Source organism: Sparus aurata, chromosome 7, assembly GCF_900880675.1.
Source record: "Sparus aurata chromosome 7, fSpaAur1.1, whole genome shotgun sequence".
NCBI classification, from domain to species: Eukaryota; Metazoa; Chordata; class Actinopteri; order Spariformes; family Sparidae; genus Sparus; species Sparus aurata.
In genome coordinates, this window is record NC_044193.1 from 12,836,452 (window position 1) to 12,857,336 (window position 20,885).

The 20,885-nt window shown below is 41.5% G+C and overlaps 1 protein-coding gene across 7 annotated transcripts in view; it reads left to right on the top strand.

Moving 5' to 3' along the window:
* The first annotated feature begins 4,722 nt into the window (after window positions 1–4,722).
* The window catches only part of dlgap4a (discs, large (Drosophila) homolog-associated protein 4a), an 89,762-nt gene continuing 73,599 nt past the window's right edge, over window positions 4,723–20,885 (top strand). For 4 of the 7 annotated variants that reach the window (XM_030422784.1, XM_030422789.1, XM_030422787.1 and 1 more), the window contains exon 1: window positions 4,723–5,373. The gene's annotated coding sequence lies outside the window, so the exon portion shown is untranslated. Of the gene's footprint in view, window positions 5,374–6,243; window positions 6,354–20,885 lie in introns of all 7 variants that reach the window. The other 3 variants (XM_030422791.1, XM_030422792.1, XM_030422785.1) reach the window with 2 other exon arrangements.

A 20,885-nucleotide genomic window follows, 5' to 3' on the forward strand; every position in this document is an offset into this window, starting at 1 on the left:
TTGATATTTTCTCATGCAGCAAAGAAACTGTAGTTTCCTCATATCGACTTCCTTGTGGCAGCATTGGGTTTTAATGTTGGCCTGAAACAACAAAATCCTTTATTCTGACTGCATGAAAAACATCGAAGAGGCAGGGCCATGACTAGACACACAGAACAAAGCTTTGAACTTCTCTTCAAGGCTTTATTCTTCTGTAGTTCTCCCCATGAGTTGTTTTTTCTGTCTATTAGAAAAAACACAACATATTTGAGCTCCTGTGTGATTTAATATCATACCTGTTACCCTTATATTGCCATAATTATTCACTCTCAAGCTGAGCGAGGAGAGATAAAATCAAATCAGACTGTATTGATCCCCAAGGCGGAATTTACATGCTAGAGAAGCACAGAGAGGCTGAAAATGGAATCTTTGAATATAATAAATAGACAATAAAATTAGGGATTTAAAAACTACTCCCATAGACGTGAATTATGCTAATTTCCCATCGTGCAACTCCAGCAGCTGCAATGTTTGAGCTATGGGTATGAATAATAACAACATAATGATATAAGGTGACACGTTGGAGGAGTGGTTGGCACTGTCGCACCACAACAGGAAGGTTTCTTTGCACCCACCAACTTCTTCCTACAAAGCCATTTCTGTATGGAATTTGCCTGTTATCCTTGTGTCTGTGTGGGTTCCCCCCCCACCCCAGATGCTAACTTTGATATCCCACCCCGTGCAGCTTCTTATTGAAAGTTTGAGTTTGACCCGTCGAAACCTTTCCTGTGTTTATGCTGCCACTGCATGTCTCCTTATGATTTTTGTGTTGTGTTTTCAGTTTGATGGTCTGGTTCGAGGAAAAGTTTATGTTTTGGTCTACAACATCCTAGTCGGCAGGATAAAATGTTGGGAGTTAACATTTCAGCAAGCCACCAATATGTTCACATTTGAATGTGACACACCGGCTATGTACCAACACTTATAAGCTGGCTCCAGTGGATATTTTAAAGGAGACGATTTCCAGTCATGTGTTTCAATGTATGAATGAATCAATGAATGTTTTTGATGAATGCTTTTGATCTCCAGCCATGTTTGGGGCAACCAAAACAAGTATTTTAAACTAAATCTTTTGAAATTTTACAAAGACGAACTGACACAGAGGACTGCGAGCACACAGACTGAATACACAAGGGAGGCAGGGATAATTGGACGCAGGTGAAGCACATCAAGGCGGGGGCAGGCCATCACAAAGGCGGGAAACACACGAGGGCAGGAGGTGCGGATCTGAAATGGGAGGAGAGGTGAGTAAAATCCAATAAAACGGGAAGTAAAACAATAAAGAAGTGAAACAAAGACAACAGGTCTCAAGCTTACAAGCCTACAAATGTTGAAACAGCATCTTGAACAATAGACTCTCACCATCATCCTCCCGTCTTCATACCGACGTGAAAGTCAGTTCATCAACATGTAATATGCACATGTATTGTAGAAATGTTGATATGACACACATGAACTGTACACATTAAATGCCTCCATGGTTTACGGAAACATACAATACCAGCATTTTATCTTGGCGACTGGCCAGGAGCGATGTCACCATGCAGGTTGACTTACCGACCACTACAGTTGAACTTGGAAGCTGAACTTATTATCTACCTCGGCGAGAGACAATATGTGAGGAGATTAATGTCAGATAACTCAGCCCTGTGATGAAAAGGACAAGATGAACAGAAAAAAGTATTCAGATTACAACCCAACCACTGGCTGCCTTGGTGCTCCCTTTGGATATCCAGCCTTTGGATCAGATGCAGAATTATTAGTCATGGTCTTATCCAATCAGCCATCCTTAATGCTTGTGCTACTGGGCATTACTCTGGAGAGGACAGATTGTCTGTTATTGTCAGCTTGATTTCAAACTGGAGATTAGTCATTTTCATGCAGTTGCTGGTGGCACAGACCTCTCTTTGTGTGTGTGTGTGTGTGCGCCTATCATGTGTGATTTTGTGCCTCCAAACATCTGTGTGGCCATTATTCACCGTGACAAACATTCACGAGTAGCCATAGCTTTTTGTAGATTAAAAGGGGAAATCCAGCCGTTCACATATTGTATGTAATGGTATTAAGACCAACAGCACATAGACAGACTGTAGCCATGATGTCATCCCAATACAACAGTCCTGTAGCCGCTCCACACACAGTAAATAATGGAGCAACTGCAAGCACCCGTTGTCTGGGAATATGGGAAGAAGACCATAAACCATCATGATCATCTCTGTGTTTTTCTCCACTGACTCATTTTTCAGATTTAATAGATTAAATTTCGACTGGCTGACATAAACACATAAAGAAGCACGTAGCATTTACGCACCGGAATTTGCAAAGAGGAGAGGTTGATAACAGAATACGTAACTGAAGAGTTGAGTGAATAAATAACGTGTGGCAAATAAATGAAAAAAAGAAAGGAAAGAAAAGGAAACATGATATAAACAAATAATGGTAAAACTCAATTTTCAAATACCTTATAGTTATAGAGAGGTCTTGATTCAATGTACTGATCATTTAAATGGCGGCTGTTTGTGGTGCTGTTGAACTACAGCTGAGTGCTTCTGTTTTCTAGTCTACATTCATAAATATGACAAGGTGGACGTAATTAAAGAAAAACCTGTGTATGTCTCCTTTTATTGGTGTTCCATGTGTTTTCTGGGTTGTTGTATCGTGTTCTCGTGTTCGTGTGCGCCTCTCCAGAACGATTTTCCCTCCACACCTGCACTGCATCAGCTTCGTTAACTTCATTTGCCCTGTCCTGTTCCCAGTCTTCTTGCCAGCTCATCATCTCCTTTCCTGCTCTCTTGTTCCTTCACATCATTCCTCCCCTGCGCCTCTTCCCCTCGTTAGTTTCGTTCTCATTCACACCCAGTCACTAGTTCAGTCTTTGTCGAGTCGTCGTTTTTGTTTGCCTGTTCCGATGGTCATTTGGAAATACAGTTCTGCTACTGATCTGCTTGCCAGCCATTTCTTGAATTTGGGTCCATGCAAATTACCTGCCAGTATAGTGCAAGTTAAACAGTTAAAGCAAAAACTGAACATTAAAACATAAAGTAAGGCTGACTGCAGACTGCTACTGGCAAATTAGTGTTTATATCCACACCTGTGTTTGTCAGCCCTGGTCCTGGGGCCCCCTGACCAGCATGTTTTAGCTATGTTTTACCAGCCCCAGCACACCTGATTCAAATGAATGGGTCGTTATCAGAGATTAATGACGAGCTGATCATTTGAATCAGGTTTACTGGAGCACAATCAGCGCTAAAATGATCGAAAACACACAAATTTGGCTGCAGGCAGCTAACAGGACGCTGCATTAACAGATTTTTTTTGGCCACTGGGGGGCAGCAGAGACAAGCTGTGAACACATTGTGGATATACATGGCTTAGCTTGTTAGCGCAACAGTTGCTTGATTACACATCCAGCAGATTTAGAAAAGCATTATCCCTCGCAGAGAGACGTATTTCTGGCCACCTGATGAATGTAAGTCTAATATTTACTTTCCTTCTGGCTCTGTTTCTAGTCTTAACTCGAGAGGGAAATATTTGCCTCTTTAGCTGCTAGACGCTCCACTATGCTAACCAGCTAGTTGCTAACTGTAGGCTTACAGTTTGCTGTTTAGCTAACGAGTGTAGTAAAAACTGCAGACAGAGTGAATAAAACAGAATAGTTGCGAGTGGACAACTTAAACTATGAGCTAAAGGTCCAGTTGGATCAACCCTTTTCACATTAGACATGTAGTCATCCAGAACAAAACTCCTTTTTTTGATTACATATCAATAATACTGTAATAGCTTCCTGTATGTCAGCCATTTACTAACTTTTTACACCAGTTACGGATGCTTCAAAAGAAAAGACATTATTATTGACACAAAAAAAATGTCTTTATTTCTGTTTACAACAACCCTACAGTGTGTTGTGAACAGTTTATGGATGAATAGGTTTACTGATTATAAATGCTGATGTCACTGTTACCATTGAAACATTAGAAAGATTTGGGGGTTTTAGTGTTTGACTCAGTCATTATTCCAGTACAGTCAGAATCAGTGGATGAATCAAAAAATCATAGTTATCGTGAGTTGCAGCACTAATATGCTCTCTCACCAGACCTACTTCAAAAAGTGCCACCCACATGACATCATCAATCATCTAATTCATTGATTATAGTATTATGGGGGGGATTATTTGTTGTCTGACTTTACTTTTGTAGATCTAAAATATCAACTACGACTCAACATCTATTTTTGAATGAACTGACACTTTAAAGTCTCTCTCCTCTCCCCTTGAATCATCAGACAACATCACTGAAGAATAAAACATGGACCAGCTCAAACAGGATCCACAGTCAGTCACTCAGTGTGGAGCTGAAAACATAGTCGATTAATTGATTAGGTGCTTATTTTTTGTCTCATATGATAGTAAAATGATAATTTTGAGGATCTTTTTGGAACTTAGGCAACTTAATGAGATGCTTTAGGTTCCTGAGAAGAGTGATGTTTATTTTTTTGTTTGTTTGTTTGTTTTTTTTTACCTTTTTATGAACTAATTGAAGAAAATAGTCAGCAGAATAATCAAAAATGAAAAATATTTGTTAGTTAAAGCCCTCGTAAAGTGTGTCTACAGAACTACTTCAACAAGCGCCATCCTATGACATCATCAATCACCTGATTAATGATTACAGTAGGCCTATTTATTGGGGGGTATTATTGGTACTAAATCTAAAATAGCAGCTGCACCTCAACATCTATTTTTGAATGATATGACCCTTTAAAGTCTCTCTCCTCTCGCCTTGAATCATCACACAGCATCACTCCGAAGAATGAAACTCACGCGCACGCATGTCGCCTCTCAGTGCGCAGAATGATTCATCAACCACCGTTTGCTCATGAGACCGTGATTTCGGGTCCGATGAGTTCATTTCGGGAGCTGCTGCTGAGTGTTTGGTCGTGGGCCCTCGGATGCCCCCACCCCCACCTCTCTCATCCCGCGTCTCGACGGACCGAGCGCTGCTGCAGCAGCATCACCGGCAGCCTCCAAACTGCGTTGTCCCTGCCGCGATGGATCCCCGCGTAAACCGGTGAGCTGCCGCTGCCGGGGAGGAAGAACCGCTCAACTGTGTGGAAGGACCGACGGGCGATGACCGCAGCGAGCCCCCAGCCAAACACCCCGAAGGATAAAATAAACATATAGGCTGTTTTCTATCTGTGTTATAGGACCGCGTTGTTTACCTTCCCCGACTGATAAACAGCCGGCTGACACTGATATCACGGCCGACATGTAAGAGCTGGATAACTATTCCCGTGTGACCGACACCCATCTGCGGCTGATCACAGTAAAATGAGAAGAAGGTAAGCTTGTTGACACGTTCAGGTTTTTTTTTTTTTATTTATTTTTTTTTAATTTTTAACAGCGGGCGTTGCGGGTTTCAGTCAGAAAATGAAATAAGAAGGGGGGAAAAAAGATGTGATGGCTCGACTGGAGCTCATCAGACTGCACTGCTGAATCGCCAATCCCCCTTCTTGAGTTTAAAATTGACGATTTGCCTGTTATAAAAAAAATAGGTCGCTCTTCACCTGTCGACTCATGAGTGCGGCTGTATATGTGACTTGGTGTAAATGTCATGTCAACACGCCGGGTCTGAGCAGGAATCTGCCAAAGCCAACAGTTTTCCAGAGGCAGCAGGATGAATATATATTTATATATATATTCACATCTGGACGTGATGTTATGTATGTGCACAAACTGCGTCTGACAAAGTTATCAAACCCTGCAGGGAAGGGAATTTAGAGTTTTGAAGGATGAACACACGTCTCTTTTTAAGGAACAATTAGGCACATACTCTGTAAGCTTTTAACTCAGTGCAGATTTTGAATTAATCAGCACTAAATTACCATGCACTCGAGCTCGGTTGCGTTGCTTTACGCCGGCGTTTGATGAGGCTAAAATCTCAAACTACAGCATTAACTCCTTCTGTCTCCTCTTTGAAGTTTCCTCACTTATGCTTGCTAGAACAATTTCAAGATATTCTGCTTTTTTGTCACTAAAAAGAGGGGGCCCTGCCCTCTAATCCTCTGACTGAGGATGAGTCTTTGTCCAGGGTTTAGGGATCGATCGTTACGTGGCTTGTGTCGAGGCGAGGGCCTGTGTTTCTGTGTTGTCGTCTGTACAATTAAAAGCCCATTTTGCTAGTGGAAGGCTGATTAATAATTCATCCGCAGCTCAATGGGACCACAAATCTGTGGATGGCACAATGAAGGATATCAACGTACGAGCCGGAGGAGTGCACGGGCAGCCTGACAGGTTTACACATCACACTATAGGCTGAACGGTAAATACACCCTCTGTTTTCAGTTTCCTAAATGCGTATAGGAATTGCTTAAACAGCAGCACAAAGTCAGTAGTTAAGCGGTGCAAACAGACTGCTGGAAAAAGCTCTGGGTATCCTGTATGTAACCGCTGCTGGTGGGGGGCCGTAAGCCTCTCACGAAGGTGTCAGTATCATATCTGCTGCCAGGGAGCCAACAGCCATGATGATACAGTACCAGAGAGTTTGAAGAAAACCCAGCTGGCTCAAGTCCAAGGTGGTGGGTGTTTTTTTTTTCAAACTGGCTTAGTCAGGGCTACTGCAGGGAGTGATTAGACAAGATGCTGTACAGTATCACACACATCAGCGTGACGTCAAAGGACACGGAGAGATGCATCACAGCGAGACCCCTGTGGAGTCCTTCAGTGACTGAACTGGTGCTGCGCAAACAGAGGCACTGAAGACATGAAGCTGACTTTCAGATCACTGTCATGTCAATTAACTGCATGGACGTTTGTCCTTGTGAGTTACGACTGCAGTTGGTGGGTTGTGTTTCCTGAACACCCTCTACAGTTCCATTAGTCACCAGTGGAAGAGTATAACTAAGGGCATTTACTCGAGCGCTGTCCTTAAGTACAGTTTTTAGGGGACTTTACTTGAGTGCTGTAATCTTATGCTTCTTTAGGCTCCTCCTGTGGTTTCGATCCCTGTCCTCACCGAACCCCAGATTGCTCTCTTTGGCTGTTCCATCATTGTGTGAGTGTTTGAATGGATGATTCCGCTCATGAGTAGCAGGTTAGCCTCCTCCATGCCAGGGCTCCAGACTGACATTTCACGGTGGCTGCCCTGGTGTGTCTAACTTGTCCGTGTAGAATTTAGGTGCACTTACATGTAATTTCTTAACACAATATGTAAATGATTGTAAACAGGAATTTCGATTGATCGAATACATGTCTTTCTTAATTTAAATCACAATCAAAAAGAAACTGCGTTACCTTACTCAAACTTAATCAACCAATGGAAATTTTTAGCTGCAGCCTGGAGCCCTGCACGCAGACTTGTGTTGTAGATCAGTTTGAGTGGTCTGTAAGACTAGAAAAACACTATGTACAGTAAATTAGAGTTAATCAGAGTGAAATTAAACAAACAGTTATTATGCAGAAAGCCCTATTTATGAATTATATATCCAACTATTATATTGGAATATAATTAATGTGTTAGCATTACTTATGTTGCAGCTGTTGAAGGTAGAGCAAACTTTACTGCTTGGTAGTTTAATCAATAATTATTAATCACGATTCTTTAGTGAAGTATATTTTTATGAGTAATCTGGTTCTTAGGACTAAACTGACTCGTAAACAAAGCTGATCTTAAAATGGAGCAAGTCAGCACAGTGTGAGTAAATGTATTTATGGTTACTTTCTGCCACTGCATTTAATTGGACAGCTGTGAATCCAAATTATTTCATGATTGCATTTATAGAAAAACACATAATCTTAAATCTATAACAGCATGGCGTAATGAAATATGACATGTTGTTACAGATTAAACTACCCCGAAAAATATAGTTAAAACTGTCAACTCAAGCAGCTACAGCAGCACAAATGTCACATTAAAGCATCAGTAACAAAGAATCAAAGGGTCAGTTTAAACAAATCATGTGAATATTTCAAAAGAAATGTTCCAAGTAGTAAACATCACTAAATCAATGAAATCAACACATATAAGAATATAAAAAAAATTATAAGAAAGAGTGACGTGAAGGTATTTACATAAACATTTTTTTATTTATTGGCAAATGAAAAAAATCTGAAGAATGCTGAATATCTGTCCCAGTATTTGGCCAGGGCCGAGAATCGATCCGTGCCTAGAACTATTGCTTAAGATTTACTGAAGTACGTGACTTTTCTTGGCTTGATTTTGGATGCAGGACTTTTACTTGTCACAGAAAAGAGTTTTTATATCTTCTGTTTTGACAAATGGCAGTAGAGAGTGTTAAAATCTTGTGTGCATGTGACCGACTGTGTTAGAGCCTCAGCATCATAAAGCTCTATGAAGTATGACTGCCCATGCCGGGGTGCATTAGCTGTGGAGAAAGAGCAGAAATGTCACAAGGTATCGCCCTAATTGGCATTTCAACGAACACGGACAACAGTCTCTGAAGCCTAGTGTCTTCTCTTTTTCTCTCTTAGTCTCCCAATCTCTCTTCCTGTTGTATTAACTCGCTGGCTTCCCTCTGCCAATCTCTTTACTATATCAGCCGTATGTGGTGGGTGTAAGGTCACTTGACAAACACAACAAGGTAATTACAATATAGCGGATACACCAGCCTCTCCTGTCACTCGTCAGGCTGTCTTATATTGAATGATGTGCTGAAAATGAGCCGGGATGGATTACTTCTGCTGCAGTGTAAAACTAGTGTTCGTGTGGCTTGGCAGTTTGAAGGGAGAGAAATACTAACGTGTTTACAGCCTGTTTGACTTAAAATAGTTCAAATAAAGTAGATAATTTCAAGCTGTTGTTGCTCTATATTTACCATAGCAACAAGGCGTCGGTGTAAATTCAGTTCAGGCAGAAGAGAACGCTGCTCTGAAGTCAGCCGTGTGTACACTTCCTCCTTACCATGAAGTGTCTTAGTGCTCCATCTGATCAGCTGTTGTCTCATCGCCGCCTCTCAAATTTGTGGATAAAGAGGGCTCAAATGGAGAACGAAATGGATCTCTAAGGAGAGTGGCTCATCTCGCGTCCGTTTTACCTCAACACAGATAAGTTTTTTATGACCTTGGTAACGCTGCTCTCAGTCCACCTCATGCAGGGGCTGATGGAGGTGATTAAAGTCTGTCTCCTCAGATGCTGCTCCATTCTGCTGAGTCAGTGACCTTTCCCTCTCTCAGGTCACTCCACTCAAAAAATCCCTTTCCTTTCCTTTCCTTTCCTCTCCTCTCCTCTCCTTTCCTCTCCTCTGTTTGCCTGATTGTTTTAATGCAGCAAACCAACCAAGGACAAAGCAAATCAAAAGATAAACAGTCTACGTCACACTAAATAAATCTGTTTCCTCCTTGAATCTCAGCCCTCTCTACAGCATTCGTCAAACTTGTAACAATCTCACATTTTCCATTTCTTGTATAAGAGCTCAAAATAGAAACAACTGTTGTACAGTGGGCCTCTGACAAGCGCCTTGTTATCTCTCTGCTTGTGTCATTTTACAATAAGTCCCTGCCTGGGCTGCGGTGCTGAATGGATCCTGTGACACAAATTTGCATGTTAAGCTGAACGTTCCTCACCAGGGACGATTAATCAGCACACAGCAATTAATGAGTCTGCGTCCCCTGGTGATTAATTGTGTCTTGTGTGTCCACTGTGGGGAAGATCCCCGCAACAGCTGTTTGTTCATGTCAGTGTTTTCATGGCAGCCCAAAGAATAATAGTTCCTTTGCATATTAGGCATCAAAATTGAGTCTGGAAATGTAAATACGCAGCATTTACAAACACAACTGAAAATTAATTGTTATGGACAAGAAATGAAACAGCCTTGATCGAGAAGCTTCCTAACATGACTGAGAGGCATTTGTTGTGTGAAAGACGAAGCAACAGAGAGCAGCATCGAGGATGCTGCGGAAATAATGCAGGGTGATATTCAAAGCTCTGGGATATTTTGTTTTGCGACTACAAAGAGAATTTCTATAACCTTCACTTGGATTTCTGGGGCAGTTCTTGGTGATTGTGTCTGTGGGTGGTTGTGTGTATAAAAAAAAATTGGACAGGGACAGAGCTCACAGAGTTTCATTGTAATATCCGCTGCCCTTGAATCACAAGTTGGCTTTAATTACTTCCGTGTAAATATGAGAAAACTGGTGTTCAAAACAGATTTAGCCTTTTGAAAAGCTGCTTCCCTCTGGCAAGGAAATCAAATGCAGAATTTCATACATATTCCAGAAAGCTGCAGGGACGACAGAGAAACATTCTCGTATTGACTTTAATGTGCTGATGGCCATGCATGTGGGAACATTGTGGCAAACAGAAAAAATGTGCAGACAAACTTGGAAGGGAAAATTGTGTTTTGTGTAGGAAAAAAGATCAATCCCTGCCTCTCACTGCCTGCAGCAGTATTTCCTCTCATTAACGGCAAGTTGAATTGATTGTGTCATCCCTAATTTCTCACTAGTGATTGGTTGTCTCAGATGAAATGTTCACATGACATCTCAGAGCACACTGGGCTTGAGAGCAGATCTGAACCCTCCGCAGATTAACACCATGGGATGTCAGCCTTCTGGCCCGTGCCACCGATTACATCCACTTAAACCGAGACCGGACCCCGGGCGTGCCTGTGTCACAGCCCCAGCCCTGAGCACCATATGGACACGGCATCCCATGTTATCACGCCTGTTGCCATCTTTACTTCGCACACACCACACCAGAAGATGGTTTTCACCTTCTGACATACATGGCTCCGCATTATTTCACTCACAGATACCAGGATCAGGGTCCCATGCGTTAATAGAGATAATTAACACATCTGACCAAGGCAGATTAAGATTTGGATGTGTGCCCGTGGCTCCAGTTTTTTACCCGTTGATTAAGGCTGTTTGCTTAAATAGATTCTTCACTGAGCTCGTACTCACTCGTACTCTCAACAGATCACCGAAGCCAAGCGGCATCAACTCTTTTGTTAAGCATTGTTCAAGACAAAGACAAAGCACAGCCAGCCTTTTCTTTTGTGATGTTTAGATGTTTAGTTTTAATCAACACTATTGCCAGACAGAAAAATCAATTGGGGATTGTGTTGGGGTTTTTTTTTTCTTTAAACATTTGATGCTGAAGTTGTCATCCTAAGATTGAAGTACTATCGTTGATTCGGTGGTTTACCATTACAGCAAACATCCTTGAGCAAATACTGAAAATACAGCATAAGAGCTTTACAGTGCAACCATCGATCCTATATTGTTTCAGTAAAGATGTCAAAGACCACAATCTGATTTCTTGCTACAAACAGTGTAAGTTGTTTTTCCACACAACAGCAGGACGCAGCTAAGTTCGTTACCTTGCTGAGTTGTTGCAGCCTGTAGCCTGCAGCTCTTTACGTAACAGATTACCATAGCTGCTTCTTTCTGCTCCATTCACCTCCTACAAAGATCTGAAAGAATCCGCTGACAAACTATGCAGAAAATGACTGGTCTTTGTGTTGCAATGAAATTTTTTGTGGCCGTTTGATAATAAAAGCCGCCCTGTGTTTCACCATTAGAACGCTCTTATTGTGGAGCAGAAAGCTGCGTTCGGTTCACTGCTGGATGTGTTGTGTAGTAAGGCGAACAGTAAAGGGTGAGGCTGTTATCATTGAGATAAAATTGCGCAAGATTACATGAATGGAATGGGTCATATTCTGCTTTCAATGTGCTCAGATGGGAGATCTGATTCCACTACAGGATGGTGGACTCCGTCTTTACCAATAAAAACTACCATATAGAGACATTCCCACATGTAAACACACTGAATGGCTATTAACCATAAATAGTAGCAAAACATGTTTGTTTTTCCTGATCTTTCAGGACTATAAATTCACAATTCCCACTTGCAATATTTTGGCATGGCAGTTATGATATGGTTAGGGTTCAGGACAGACCTGTGGGTATAGTGAATACATTTAACATAAATTCAACCATCAAAGAAAATTCCATGTGTCCTTGCAATTTTGTTTAATCACCACAACTTTGGCGGAAATTTAACCAATCATCGTCATTTCTGACTTCTTTCACTCATCATAGCCGTCTCCTGTGTAAAACACTGAGCCATACATGGAAATCTTGAAATCTTATTTCCTTGTTTCTGGTTGTGAAGATGCAGACAGGACATAAAAGTCTCACATTTACCAACAAAAATGCGCGCTGAAGACGTGCAACACACACATCCGTCACCCCATCCGTCATACAGAAATGACTGACACCAGCATTAGATCTGAACATAGTCACTGGATGTAATTTGCGAGCTGTAGAATCATCCTATACTCAAAGCAATACTGGGCTTTTTGAAATACATCTTTCACCTTTTGGGAAAAGAAAACTACTTTTATAATTAAAGCCCAAATTTAAATGTTTCAAACTCAGACCAGAGACTCTGTATCTTAGTGATGGTGAATGTTAAACTCGAGGTAACACTTTTTCCCTGAATTGGACATATGGCATCCAAAACATAACAGCTGAACTGCTAGAGTTCCTCACACCTTCGTGATTAGCAGTTTCAACCCACATTATCCATCGTGAGATTGTCATCGTGTCCAAAAAAATCTGGGCTAAAAATGTCCCCCTCTCATTATAAGGCCTTTAATTTTAAAGAACCCACTATTTCTGAAGGAGGACACCGACCTTTAATATGTTAATGTGCCTCTGCAGCGGCAGCAGTAACCCGGCAGTCAGCGTCCTACTCGTGTTAATTATTTATAATAAACACACACAGAAAAAGTGCTGTATGTTGAGAGTACACATGAGTGTGCAGGCAGCATTGAACTCAACAACTGCAAGAAAACATTACGTCACTTCGACAAGCATTTACTGTCTACATTAACTGGTAAAGTAATGATTCACCCTGCAGCAGGCTGACGCGCAAATCCACTGACACATGCACACACACATATACGTACACACACATTTAAGTTGAGGATTTCAGGAAGGAATACTGTAGCCCTTTGTGGAACGCAGATTAAACTAAGCTTGAGTTGGAGAAATCACACCATGGCTTTGCTTTGACTTAATCCTGCCTGTGCACACTGTCAAGATCTTGCATAATTACATAACGTGACTGCCGTCGCTCCAGATAACAGAAAAGTTAGAAAAACTGCAGCGTTGTCATAACTTGCAATTGTATTATACCATCAACAATATGTGCTACTTGTGAAAACCCTGTCTCCTGGAAATGACATTAAACCTAATAGAAATGTCTTGCTGCCAGAGTTATGGTCAGTGACGATGCTTTTTAATTGAGGGACATTTTATGTTTTAGCATTACACTCAAGTCATAGTTGAATAAGCAGAACTTTGACACTAAGACCCCTGTGGTTCAGATGGGCTTTTGGAAAGACTGTGGTTTCAGTTTAACATTATCTGATAGAAGTGAATAAAATATATGTATATAAATAATCTTTGGCGAATTTTCACCTGGTGGTTTGAGTGCCTGGAATTAACTATACTGTCAGCACCAATCATGAATGAATAAATCATGCTTTATTGGATATTGGATTGCACAGACTGATATGCTTATGCTCTGGTTAAGTTTAGGCACAGGGGTTCGGAAAAGATCATGTTTTGGCTTTAAATACCAGTTATTGTTGGCGCAGACATGGCTAGATATGTCCCTACTTTTCCTCAAAAATATCTTTTTGTTGCCACAAACACGCGGCTGGAAATTGTCCTGAGGTCTCCTTAAAAATATCCAGTGGTGTCACACTTACAAATGTTGAAAGACAGTCTTAAACTGTGGATGTCTGTAACCGCCGTCCTCTCGTCCTCCTGATGTGAAAGTCATAAAGTCATAAACATGTGATGTGAACGTGTCAATGGTTGTTACAAACTGGGCTGTTGTTCTTTTGGCCACTTTAGAGATATTCAGGGACTTCTTATTAAATTGATTTGTTCCTTGTCAGTTTTCTATGATCAATTTTATATATATTTTTTAATTCATTAAAGAGAAGGATGCCAGATTCCTTAAAGCTTTAATAACTGACTTTAACTGTTAACTGATTTGGTGGCAGCAGAAAACAAGTCATGAACACAACATGACTTATCATCACCTTATAAACCCGATGAGGCAAATTTGCTATGTGCTGTTTTTGGTCTCAACTTGCTCCTGAGAGATTTATCTGGCTCTTTAACAACTAAATGCTTTACTATGTCCACCAGCTGGTTGCAAACTGTGTGTGTGTGGCTGCTGTTCGATGCCGGACAGCCATCATCCAGTAAGTTGGATCTTTTTAGTGATCAAAACAGCTGTGTACTTTAGCTGAAAGCAAAGCTGATGGTGTGGTTAAGGTGACACAGTAAAACTGAGCAGGAAAACCAAAGCAATAAGCTACATGATGCTACAGAGCTGAGAGGAACTGCTGAGTCAGATGATTATGTAATGGCTGGTTTTCTCACTCCGAACCCCCCCTTTCACATCCAGCTAGTCATTTTTTCCACTGCAGATATAAAAAAAAATATTGATTATAGCTGCTTTTAATGTCTATCAACTTCATTAAAAAATGTTCATTTCTGCAATATGTTGATATAAAAAAGTAATTCAAGTGGCTTTTAGGATTTTCTCAAAACGTCATTACTCATTTACATAACTTTCGCAGAGTGTGAGCTCTGTAGGAACGTTAATCCATGTTCAGGTTTGCTTCGTTTCTGCATGTTTCTCTGCCCCCGTGTCTTGTTTACTACTTTACTAACTCAGTTTGATCAGGAGCGACTGTGGAGTTCACCCACACAGCCCCTTCACTGTCAGGGCCACGAGGAGTCAAGAACAACATTCAACCTTGTGACACTGCGCACCCGCATCCCCTCATCCTACACACACACACACACACACACACACACACACACACACTTCGACTGTGGCTGTAAGGAGTGATAGTGCACTGTGTCATCCTCAGCGGTGAGGCAATTTGAAGCCTGTCATCCCTTTTCACAGATAGATGCAACACGTCCCGCTGGACCGCGAAACACAAACACTCTCATGATCACTCACCCTCACTATAACCTTGAAGCTAAAGAGAACAGTTTACCGCATGACGCGAGATGTGCTACTATATTTGTTCCTTATGAGTTTTTGTCCTTAGTGCACCCAGTCTGCCATCCTGGAGGCTGTTAGTGTACTAACTTACACATATACCATTCAAATACATACAGACATGTGTATTTTCCATCAGCCTGAGGATGTTTCAATTTGCTAAACATTGTGTTTTATTCATTGATAATCCCTGAGGTATAAATCCTCTTTAACTAAGTATGCTGTCGAGTGCGCCCTGTTTTATCTTCAAGATTATGAGTGCAAGATGAAAATGTCGTCACATCTTCAGATACTTAAGGCCCTGACGCGCCAGGCCAACTGTCAGCCATGTCAGGTCCGCATCTTTGGCTCTAGTCTATGTACTCCACTCTGATTGGCTTGCGCCTGTCGCTGTAGTATCTATGATTTCACCCATTTAGCATGCCATAATCAGACACATTCTCGATGGTGAGCACCCGCGTAGGTATCCAGTGAATGAAGCCTTAGGTTGACGCTCTGAGGATTCTCTGCGTCTTCACTTTGAAAAAGACCAATCAATAAAGTTGATTTGTTTACTTCAACATAGGGAAAGGTGGTTCTGAGAAATTGTCCATTTCACAAGTTATCAATCACTGAAGCAAGAATTGTTTGACGGCTAGAAATATAACAAATTAAAATCAGATTTGACACATTTTAAACTAAATGATCCACACTTCAACTACCTTCTTAATCCATGTTAATTACTTTTTTACTTACCAGTGAAATTAAATTATTGAATGCCAATTACTCAAACATTAAATAAACTGCAGTTAGATTCCTACAGGCCATATTAGCAAGTTAAGTGTAAAAATAGAAATGTTGCTGTGTCATAACAGCATATCGGCAGAGAGGTTTGTCCTTCGCCTGACACACGCGCAGAACGTACAACCTTGCTGACCGCCGGCTGTAGTCTTTGCCATGTGTTCAAGTGCAGCTGTTTTCGGCCGAGACACAGGAGACATGAGGCGACACAACAGTCGGCCTTCATCGCAGCGAGTTCTTTGACGTCACTTTGGTCCCTTTACACTTAACAACAGCATTTGCACATATGATGGTTGCTTCGGTTTCAATGCTTCAGTATGCTATGTATGTATTATTCATGGTGCATTCATGTGCATTCAACTCCACTCAAAGTCTTGCTTGTGTTTAAGTAGCTCTCAAAGTCGCATGAATAATTGCACACACACGGATACTTAGGATCTTGTCATATTAGAGCTTTAATCATTATGGCACTACCTTCGTGTTGCCTGTTGCACGGTGTAACAAAAAGGCAAACCGGGGGCAAACAAAATGCTTTAGCTACTTAATAGGTTGATTAGTTCCCGGTTCATTAATGTGAGCTTATGGTCATCAGCGTGGTGTGTTTTCACTGGGTGTAGAGAGAAGACGTGTGATGTAACACAGAAACTTGTGTTGCTCTGTCACTGCGGCAGGATTAGCAATGCAGGCAGAGAACTGACTCCTGCAATTCCACTGCTGTCTTGTGTGTTCCTAAACCTCAGCAGGCTGTCTGTGTGGCTAAGATTGCTTCGACATGACTTGACCTCCGCTCTCACTGACATCCTCCTGCGTGGAGCGTCAGTCACGAGCAGGTCACCCTGAGCTGTCTGTTGTAGATTTCTAACTGTACGACAGCGGGAACAGACTGTCATGCAGCCTCCTTCCTCACCCTACAGAGGTTATACGTCCTTGTTTGTGCTCCTACAGGCGGTGCGCCTTCATTGTAAACATCGCTGTTGCATAATTCACAGCAGGAGTTAGGCAGCTGTTCCTGGAGACTGGCAGGTAATGGGGCAGCAAGACGCTGCTGAGCCTCACAGGAGGCTGGAGGGCGAATCCTTCATGACTCGGAGATTCCAGCCTTTCCCATAGGAATCCTGTCTGGAAGCAGGACTGTAGGTCTTTGATAAGCGAGCTGCCTTCCTCTTGAATGCCACACATTTCAATAGGTATTGTTGCAGGAACACACACACACACAGTTGAGCATTTGCAGCTGACGGATGACAGAGCTGTTGTCAGTCTCAGATCCGCCACCTGCATTGAGAGCATCTGTCCGTCAGCGCAAGGCAATCTCTCTCTTTATTAATCTGTTGGGGGTGGTAATGAATTTCATCTGGAGAATTGCAAGGGCTCCCAAAGGTCACTGTTTGCACTTTTGCTTCCTCTATCTCTTGATCTCCCCATCTAATCCTCCTCTCTTCTACTTTAATTTGTATATCACACAGACGCATGTACGCGCAGTAAATACCATCACGTTCAGTTGTTGTTACATTTGTTCTTTGTCATGCAAGCTGAGAAATCCTTGTGGCTTTATGAAAATATACACAAAGTGTCTTTAAAGAGGCATTCCAAATTAGAAGATTTATTCAGCACAGCATCAACATTTCAATATCTTGTGATTGTCAGGTTAACTCAAAGAGGACAAGGAAGATCTATATATAGGCTTTTCCTCATTTGCTCGACCAGCAATTAGAGAGTATCCTCCCGAGAGGAACAACAATATCACTTGTTTTAGCAAATCCAAAACAACACATATTAATGTTCCCATGACAGAGCTTTCTAGTGGCTGGAGGAAGTCAGGTGACAAACTGGATGGAAAGGTCAAAACATGAGACTTTGATACGGGAGACCGCCGTTTGTTCCCTGTTTCCAACCAGCAGTCGATGTTGCCATGATCATTCTCCACCCCTTGACAAAGAAGCCACCTTACATCCAAATAAATCCAAATAAAAATAAGAATTTTGTGGGTTTGAGTATGTTTTAAGTGATATTGGATTAGTCTCGATTGAAGCAGGGAGGACTGTTGGGCCTTGGCGAAGGTTTGCACTCTACTGAGTGCCATTCTAGTTTATTAACATAATCATCATATTAAACAAGCTGACACGAATAAAGGATCCTTTCCTTAGTATTTTTATTGACTGAGATGGGATCACAATGTTGTAGCTGTACTAAAGGGATGGCTTCAGTATGTGGATGCCTTTTCTCTTGAACTGTTTTTGCCTTCTTGCCAACACACAAGATAAAATACTGAAATGTGCATTCACAGTGAAAAACCTTTTTATCTGACATAATATAGACTTTAATACAAAATGAAGGTGGTGTTTATGTCTCTCTGTCTTGCTGCTGGGGGTTCTCGAGTGCCCCCAGAGTCTAATATCATGAAATAAAGATGTTTGTCCTTGTCTCTATCAAAGACAGAACGTTTGCTGACGAGGAGGAAAAGATACTCAATAGCCGTTTCATTTCAATTCAATAATTTCTAATCGAATACTTCAGTGGGAAGCCAGTGTGCAGCCCGCAGGATGTTCTTGAACTAACTGAGGTTGTTGTGGTTGTTGTTCCTGCGGTAACAAGACTGATGTGTGGTGGTTGTCGGGGCTGCGCTTTTGTGAATGCTCAGTGTGCAGCAAATTTGTCAAAATGTTTAAAGAACTGATGCAAAGAGAAGGAAGCAAATAACTTTTTTCTTTCTGAATGGCGGAGGGTTTTCCACGGGGCAATATGCTCGCTGGTAGCCGTGTGATTGTTTCTGCCTGATCCTCCCGCATACGCCTGGTCACTGCGCTGCGCAGAGTCTCATTAGTATGGGTGTCAGTGCCTCTCCTTCAGCTGAACCTGCCATGCCACTACTGTAGTAAAGCTGCCTGCCTGCCTTCCTGCCGCATTGTCCCTGGATGGCCGATGTGAGGCTGCCAGCTCTGTCTCCTCCCAAGGATGACTGAAATGTGGGCAAGCGTCAGAAGCTGAATGTCATGATTCAAGCAAAGGAAATGCGTGCGTGCCTGTGTGTGTGTTGTGAAGCACAACAAAGCATTTTTTAAACTGGCGGAAAGCAACAGGGAACATAAAGGAAGCCATGGTGATCATGACTGCTAAAAAATGCAAACATGAAGCCTGTGTTCGAATACATGGAGGCTGTAAAAAAAAACAATTTAAATGCATCTGAGTGGAAGACGATTTTTCTTTTGGTCAAACTGGATCACACATTTACTACATATAACTACATATATCTATAGAAACTGTATATATAGTATATGACAGTCGAAGACTTTATTTCAATCAGTCGTCTCTTTGTGCCAATGTTTCCTGTCTCTCTCCACACTGTCAACCAATAAATGAAGGCAAAGTGCCAAAAAAAGTTGTCTTTAAAATACACACACAGCTGACCTGTGAATGTAAAGTCAAGTTTATACTGCAGATGCAACTCCAGCGTGTAGTTTTCCTATTTCTGTGCCATTTCTTTATATCATCTTAGCTGGAAATGGTTTGTCTTGTCTCTGATGCACGCAGCTGACAGCCTAGTGCATTTGTTTGTTTACCCTGACAGTTTTTTCGGCTGCCGCCTTTTCTCAGAAGCTTCCCAGGTGGTGAGGTACAGTACGATCCAGGACAAAACTGACAGTGAGAAGCAAAGTGACATCACTGATGAGACCCAGTACCTCTCTTGGAACAAAACACATGTTGTTGAGACAGGCTAAGCCTTTGGAACTGGGAAGAGACAACATAAAAAAGAGTGTGAAAAGGAGACTTCTGGAGCACACACTCAAAAACAAAAATAAAAACAGAAAAACAGAAAATAAACAGCTGAGAAAACCTGAAGTTGGCAGCCACAGATCATACCACATGCAGGATTTTGCAGGGACCAGAAGTGTCTTGTCATAATTAGTCTTATAGAAACTGCAAAAACTGTCCCACAGGACATTAAACCAGCGTGAAGGGGCAGACTATAAACCTAATCTGAAGAATAATGTGCTTATAAAACTGCCAGACAACACATGAAGTCACTGCATTTCCTCCTGAGATGACCTGGTGCCTCATGTTACACTTACATCACACTTAAATCCTATAAATGAAGACTTAAGGCCTGACTTTGACTTGACTTTACCTACTCAAACTTAAAAGAATAGTTTGAGTTCTGCTGAAAGTTTGATAAGAAGATCAAAGTCACTCTTTTTGGTAAATATGAAGCTACAGTCAGTAGGGAGTAGTATTAATGTGTGGAATTGCTGTAAATGCTAGAAAAGTTGTGCAAGTTAAAAATTGAAATTCTCTGACAATATGTGATAATTCTGAATAATTTATCTTTTATAGGTCTGTTTGAAAAGGATGGCATCTCCCCTCGTTTTAATGACTTTTTTAAACTTTAGACAGCGCCATGCTTACTGTTAATATTATTTATGCTAAGCTAAGCTAAATGACTACTTGGTTTTGCCTCATAATCAGCTTTATATGATAGAGGTGTCTGACTTTTTGTTTAAATTTCAGAAAGGATTTGTGGAGGCATATCTTCCAAAATGTTGAACTATTCCTTTAAAAGCAAGTTTCGTCCTTATAAAATCCCAGAAAGATGGAGATTAAACACGACAATTTCACACATGTCTGGTGTTTGTGGTGCTCCACACATTGCATTTGACCATAAGGCCCAAAAATGAAATGGATTTGGGTTCAGCCGGGCCATAAACACAACTTATTAAAGGAGTAGGTTCAAACACAGTTTAATTTAATCTCACCAGTCACGGACTTGAAAGATCGACAGTGACTTGACTGAGATTTGCTCTGAAGTTAAGTACAGCTAACTGTTAATAACGGCCAAGATAGTCTGGTGTCACCTGACTGTTTTCTGAGCAGCTCTGTCGTGATTAGCTTTCAAACAGATTTACAAACAGGCTGGAGGGCTTTCATCAAGAACCTCATTGAGACCTCAAACTCAGCCTGACGGGCTTTCAAGTTCTCCTTTTTTTTCCCCATACCCAAGTGTTAGAAGCATTAAAGTAAAGA